Below are 7,664 nucleotides of genomic sequence, written 5' to 3'. Positions count from 1 at the left end.
TAACTATCGCCCAATTGCTTTAACATCCTGTATTCAAAAGTTTTCGAGTCTATTCTTAACACCAGAATTTTAAAGTATCTTTCCTATCACAACCTTCTTTCTGATCGTCAGAATGGGTTCTGCCGCGGACGCCCCACTGGTGATCTTCTCACATAACTTTCAGACTCCTGGTCATCCTCCTTCCAGGACTTTGGCGAAAGCTTTGCCTTTGCACTTGACATCTCAAAGGCTTTCGATCGAGTCAGGCATAAATCTTTAATTTCCAAACTACCTTCTAACAGTTTCTACCTTTCTACATGTGCCTTCAACTATGGCTTCCTTTCTGGTCATTCTATGGCTGCTGTTGTAGAGGGCCACCGTTCTTCTCCTAGAGCTATCATTAGTGGTGTTCCTCAAGGCTCTGTCCTATCACCAACACTATTCCTCTTATTCATCAGTGACCTTCTGAGCTGAACATCTAACCCTGTGTACTCATACACTGATGACTCCGCCCTTCACCTTTCCATTCGCTCGGTAGCATTTTAATTATGGGGATATTTTACTAGGGGCTACACCAAGGCAAATGGTAAGGATAGATAAACACAAATGTGCTGGGAAGAAATAGACAGGGCAGTGATTATTGACTTGGAACAATACAGAGTTACTACATGAATTCAAAGTCGTATAAGGCAGTTACATTTACGGCATGTGTAGATCAATTAAATGGATAAATAGTTACAGACCAAAATATGAGCAATGAATTTAATGTGGAGCGGGAGTGCTGAGCTGATGTCCTTACGTGTATTGTACATGTAAAGTCGTACTGCATGGCCAGATTTACCAGGAGAGATGGAAAGCAAGGCAGGTAGTCAGCTGGGTGAAGTTGAGAGGGAAAAGGAGGGCGAGCAAGGTCGCCCGCTCGGTTTTAAGTCCTTTAATGAGGTAGGCGGAGCACTTGTATGCCTAGGTCGCCTGAATAGGCAAATTTGATTGGTTTAGGCACCACTACAGGTGAGGAGGGAAGAGAAATTGAATATTATTGGTAGCGGTACTGGTACAGATGAGGAGCGAAGAGCTTTGAATATTATTGGAAGTGGCACAAGTACAGATGAGGAGGGATGAGAAATCGAATATTATTGGAAGCGGCACTAATACAAATGAGGAGGAATGAGAAACTGAACACAATTGGTAGCGGCACTATGGTCAGACTCAAATATGAAGTCCGTTTGGGTGGGGCCCGCGTGGGGATTTCTTTCTCTACAGCTCTGCCAAACCTCCTCTCTCTCTCTCTCTCTCAGTTGATTGAGAAAGTTTTTATATATTTATAAGTTGTGTTTTCTTCTATATTGTTTCGACCTTTTTTCCACACCACCACTTAGGTAAAAGTCTTGGCGCGTTTTTTTTTTATAGAGGTTTCCCCAGTAGGCATAAGTCCTCTCTCTGATCTTTCTTCTAAAAAATACTTGTTCACATTGTAAATAGGTTCTTTCTCCCGACTGTGGAGCACACGAGAGCGAGTCGGAGTAGCTGCCATCGTGGGTGGGGATCAGGGAGGAAGTGACCGGTCACCTGTAGTCTGAGGTGGGTGTCCTTGACCTCTGGCAACGTCGGAAAGCGACGTTGTCACGTGGTGTGGAATTTATACAAATCATTGCTATTATCCTAAAAAGCGACACATTCATAGCACTACTGTATAATGCCTTATTTAATATATTTAATAAGTACAGAATATTTAATATACAATTTCAAATAGTAAATAGCTGACATATGACAGAGAGAGAGATAGGTACTGGGGTTGATGCGACAGAGCTGTAGAGAGGGAAATCCCCTCTCGGGCCCCACCCAAAAGGACTTCATATTTGAGTCTGACCATAGTAGCGATGCTAAGTACAAGGTCAGGGTGGGGAAAAGCCATGAGGGAAGGAAACCACATGTGTAGGTGAAATGCCGAAAAGCCACGAGAGAAGGAAACTACGTGTGTAGGTAAATTGCGAGGTACAATACTTTGTGGTGTAATATACACCACAGCACTCCCCCTTCCCTCCCTCCATTTTCTGGAAAAAAAAAAAAAAGAATATTATTAGGTCACAAGGTACAAAAAAAAAAAAAAAGCTATATATACAGTGTTCAAAGTGAGCAAACATTTGAAAGTGATTTGAATGCAGTAATTACAAATAGCAGTTGTGATAGACAGGGGAATTTTAATGACAAGTCCATTGCATGGCTATGTGTGATGGAGTAAGGTATTAAATGGAGGGGGGGGCATGACTATAAACAAAGAAATAGTAACCGGGCATAACTTTCTGTATGAGAATTTGCCTGGTGCTTAGCTATTATGAGCAAATGATTGAGAGAGTTATGCCTGCCTCTACAATTGAGCCATTGTATGAGGGAGAACACACACACAAAAATATTCTGTACAATACAAATGAAATGTAGGTGTGTGACGACATGGAGTGTCTGTGGTGTTTGGTATCAGATTGTGATGGAGTGTAAAATTGTGATGGTTTGCTGAGACGGCCTGATTGTGTGTAGGTAAATGTGGTAGTTGTTGATGTAGTTTGTAGGGTTGTGGTGAGTGGTGGAGAGATTGCGGGAACGACGGGTGTTGAAGGATGAGGGGTATTGACTGGGGGAGGGGTGGGGACTGGGAGGAAAGAGTGTGGGACAGGATCGCCTGACGATGACGGGAGGGTGGGTTAGGGGTAAGGACTAGGTAAGGGGTGGGGGCTGGTGGAGTAAGGTGGGAGGTAAGATCACCTAAGGTTGATGGAGAGGGTGGATTAGGTGTAAGGTCAGTGCTCGAGGTAGGTTTTGTGGATGGTAGTGTGGGTGGTAGTGAGGGAGTGTTTCCATCAGTGGTAGTGGTTTGCTGTACTGTATGACAACTGAGTCGGTGTGTGGTGATGACAGGGAGTGGAGGATATAAACTGACAAAGGGGATGGGAGGTGTGTGTGTGTGTGGCTGGTGGGCTGGCAAGGTTAGGAGATGATGCGTGGAGTGTTGGCTGTGACTGGGTTTGTGGTGTGGCCAGTATGACTGTCCACAGAGATTGTGGATGATATCCCGTGTTTGTATATTATGACTGTTTTGTCTGAGTTTGTGATCACAGGGTATGGGCCTTCATATGGGGTTTGGAGTGGTGGAGTATGGTGACCCCTCCTCATGAAGACCTGTTCGGTGTCTGGTAGGGAGTTGGGGATGAGTGGCATCTGGTGCTGACAAGAACGAGGAGGGACTGGTCGTAGTGCCTGCATTGCCTGCTGGAGCTCTGAGAGGAAAACCAGGGCTGGCATGCCTGGTTGCGGGGTGAACTGCCCCAACAGCCTCAAGTCTTCCCCGTACGTTAGTTCCGCTGGGGAATTACTGATGGCCTCCATCTCCATAACCCTCAAGTTTAGGAGGATGATTAGCAGCGTGGCCACCCAATTCACTGGGTGGGGAAGTGCCCTCAGTGCTTCCTTCAGGTGACGATGGCAGCGTTCAATCATCCCGTTTGCTTGAGAGTGATATCCAGAGGTTCTGTGGCGTTTAGCACCCAGGAAGTCCATTAGGTCTTGCCAGGCCCGAGATTCGAACTGGGGGCCTTGGTCTGTGATGATCACCTGTGGGGCAACAAAACGAGTGATCCAGGATGCCAGGAAGTGATATGCCACACGATCAGTCGTAGCATCCAGCATGGGCGTGGTCTCGACCCACCTTGTCGCTCTATCTATGCACGTTAAGAAATAGCAGTTACTCCTAGATTCAGGAAGGGGGCCGAGGATGTCAATGTGGACCGTGTGGAAACATTGAGTTGGTGTGGGCAGCGGTTGAAGTGGTGTCTTGGTGTGGCGATGCACTTTTGCTGACTGACAAGTCATATATGCTCGGACCCAGTTGGTGTTGACACGCCTCATACCTGGCCATACCACACGCCGGCTAAGTAAGCCGTGCGTACCACGAATGCCTGGGTGCGCCATCTCGTGGTAATGACCAAAGACTTGCCTTCAGAATCGTTAGGGAATATAGGGCCATGCTGTACCACAGGATATGTTACACCAGAGTTTCCAGGGTGTGCTGGTGATATCAAACTGTTGCAGTTGAAGTGAGGTCACAGACTGCAGCAATGCTTGAAGTTCCTGATTGTCCTCCTGCTCCCAGGCCAAGGCAACGTGGTCAAGCGGGGGTAGTCTAGGGCCGACAGCTGAAACTCCGTGGGACAGGGAACGTATCGTGGCTTTGGGTGTGCTGATACTGAGGGGACATTTGGTGTGTGTGGCAGGAGACACAACTGGGACTGTCTCCCACCATATGCATTTCCTGTGAATATGTAGGGTGGTGCACATCGTCTGGCTTCCATGACAAAGCGCTTGTGATAGGTACACAACACGAAATCGTCCCTTGCTGTTTGGGGATTAGCAATACAACCACGGTTCACTGGGGGAACAATGTTGGAACATTGAGGGACTGGTGAATGATTTGCAACACTGGGGGTCTGAGTGGGGAAGCCACTTATTTTACTTTCCAGCTTGTCTATTCTATTTGTTAAATTTGCTAATAAGGTACACAGCTCTGACATGGAACCGTCTTTGTTTGCAACACTGTTCACTGACACCACTGTTTCACTAGGGGTAGCACTGGGGGGCTATGACGGGGGGAAAAGAGGTGTGTGCACTTACTGGATGGTTAGCGTAATGCTGTTGAGTTTTGTAGAGAGTGTCCGCCCTCTCGATGAACTAAGCAAGGGACGTGCTAGGGCCCAGGGCTGCTAGGTGGGGTCGGAAGTCTGGTGGCATGAGCTGGAGAAGTTGGTGTCGGAGGAGGTCATCTGATAAGGTGGCCCAGCTGCCGAGAGAGTGGCTTGAATGTGGGCAAGGAGGGCCAAGGGGCATTGCTTTGGGGAGCGAATTTCATCTAGCTCCATTAAAAGTTCTTGCTTTGATTGCCTAGGGCCCGCAGCAGACTCTCCTTCAGGGTTTTGTATTTGTAATCTGTAGGTGGTGTCAGGAGTACATCCTACACAAAGGCAGCTACTTGAGTTGGGAGAGTGCTGACAATTGATCTGAATTCGTCGTCATCAATGGTATCTTTAGGCCACACGGCATCAACTTGTGTAAACCACGTGTTAATATCGTACGTGAATGTAGGAAGGGGTAGACGGATCTGTGTTAAGGTATCCATCTTCTTGAAACACTCCGGGAAGTCACCACTGTAGCGTTTTAGTTATGGGGATATTTTACTAGGGGCTACACCAAGGCAAATTGTAAGGATAGATTAACACAAATGTGCAGGGAAGAAATAGACAGGGCAGTGATTATTGACTTGTTACAATACAGAGTTACTGCATGACTTGAAAGTCGTATAAGGCAGTTACATTTACAGCATGTGTAGATCAATTAAATGGATAAATAGTTACAGACTAAAATATGAGCAATGAATTTAGTGTGGAGCGGGAGTGCTGAGCTGATGTGTTTACGTGTATAGTATATGTAAAGTTGTCCCGCGTGGCCAGGTTTAGACGGAGAGCAAGGCAGGTAGTCAGCTGGGTGAAGTTGAGAAGGAAAAGGAGGGCGAGCAACGTCGTCCGCTCGGTTTTAAGCCCCTTAATGAGGTAGGCGGAGCACCAGTACGCCTAGGTCGCCTGAATAGGCAAATTTGATTGGTTTAGGCACCACTACAGGTGAGGAGGGAAGAGAAATTGAATATTATTGGTAGCGGTACTGGTACAGGTGAGGAGGGAAGAGACATTTAATATTATTGGAAACAACACTAGTACAGATGAGGAGGGATGAGAAATCGAATATTATTGGTAGACACTAGTACAGATGAGGAGGAATGAGAAATTGAATACTATTGGTAGCAGCGCTAGCAGCGATACTAAGTACGAGAGCAAGGTGGGAAAAAGCCACAAGGGAAGGAAACCACGTGTATAGGTGAAATGCCGAAAAGCCACGAGGGAAGGAAACACGTGTGTAGGTGAAATGCGAGGTACAATACTTTGTGGTGTAATATACGCCACAGCTTCCTGCACCGTCCATCTCAGCAGTTGCTTCAACAAACAAGGGATGAGGCTATGGCACACCTAATGTCTGACATGGCTCATATCTCTGATTGGGGTGAAAACAACCTTGTTGATTTTAATGCATCAAAAACACAGTTTTTACGTCTATCAACCCGATAAAATTTTCCACGAGAGTACCCTCTAATTTTTAACAATATCCAGCTCAATCTTGCATCATCTTTAAACTTATTTGGGGTTTCATTCTCTCGAGATTTATCATGGAATGAACGTACAACCTCTCTTGTAAAATCTGCATCCAAAAGATTGGGTGTGCTAAGCTGACTTCGTACCTTCTTTACCCCTGCACAGTTGTTGACTTTACACCCGTGTTTTATTCGCTCCTGTGTACAGTACAACTCTCATGTGTGGGGAGGCTCCCCATACACACAGCTCTTCTCAACAGGGTGAAGTCAAAGGCCTTTCGTCTCATTAACTCTCCTCCTCTTACTGGATCCCTTCAGCCTCTGTCTCTTAGCCGCACTGTTGCATCTTTATCTTTTTTCTATAGCTACTTCAATGGTCACTGCTCTTCTGAACTGTCTGCTTGCATCCCTCCACCACTACGGCTGGCACGTAACACCTTCCAGCAACAAACTCTCATCCTTTTTCTGTCCAACTCTCTAATGCCAGAGTTAACCGCTACTCCGAGACCTTCGTATATGCAACAGGTCAACTCTAGAACTGTCTCCCTCTGTCTGTTTTTCCTACTGCCTACTATCTCCGGTCTTTCAAACGCAGTGTGTCCAGGCATCTCGAAAAGAATGCATTTTGAATTTGGGTCTCTGTTATCTTGCTTTTTTTTTTTTTTTTTTTTTTTTGAGGGAGCAATTTGTAGGCCCCTAGCCTTCGGTTTCTTCTGTTTGCATAAAGAAAAAATCGCCTCCCGTTCGCCCGGGTGTCACAGGAACTGTGGTTTTGACCGTACCCATCCCTACCTTCCCATCCCTCTGACTCTACTGCCAATACCCTACCCTCTCTTGTCTTTCTTTCTTTCTCCCCTATTGCCACTGTCCTATGTCTACTCCTGCTTTTCATACTGACCTGCTATTTGCCTTCCCCTGATTATCTTACAAACCTTGCCTTCTCCCCTTCTGCCTCCCACACTCCGTCTCAGGCTTCATCATCAACCTGATTTTTGCTTCTACACCCGTGGCCTCTTATCCATGGTATTAACTTGTCATCCATAATCCCATGCCATCATACATAACCGTCTTAAAATACTGAGCTAACATTTTATTTTTGCCTCCACAAAATATAAATATATTTAAGATTTTTGCTCGGGCCAAATAAAGCTATAATGTGTATGCCGCAGCCTGTTCCTGATAATTGCAAGCCTATCAACCCACACAAAATTTCATCTCTTCATCTACAGCTTTCTCATGCTATTATGAACCATTTACAACTTATATATGCTGTCACTAACCCCTTTCTAATACTTATTCATACTATCACTAAATATAGATTTTTCTGCAATCAGATAGAGAGATAGATATATGCCATCAGGAAAATCCATTTATAACTTTTTCAATCCATCACTGACTTTATACAACTTTTTAAAATCATGAACAGCTTTTTTTTTTTTTTTTTTCAATTTTGCATATCATTGGTGTACAAGTTGTTCATACCATCAGGAAACTGTAT

Source organism: Coenobita brevimanus, chromosome 114 (assembly GCF_032717465.1).
Source record: "Coenobita brevimanus isolate Jiangsu-jjx chromosome 114, ASM3271746v2, whole genome shotgun sequence".
In the NCBI taxonomy this organism is placed as follows: domain Eukaryota; kingdom Metazoa; phylum Arthropoda; class Malacostraca; order Decapoda; family Coenobitidae; genus Coenobita; species Coenobita brevimanus.
Note: the sequence above shows the minus strand (reverse complement) of the source record.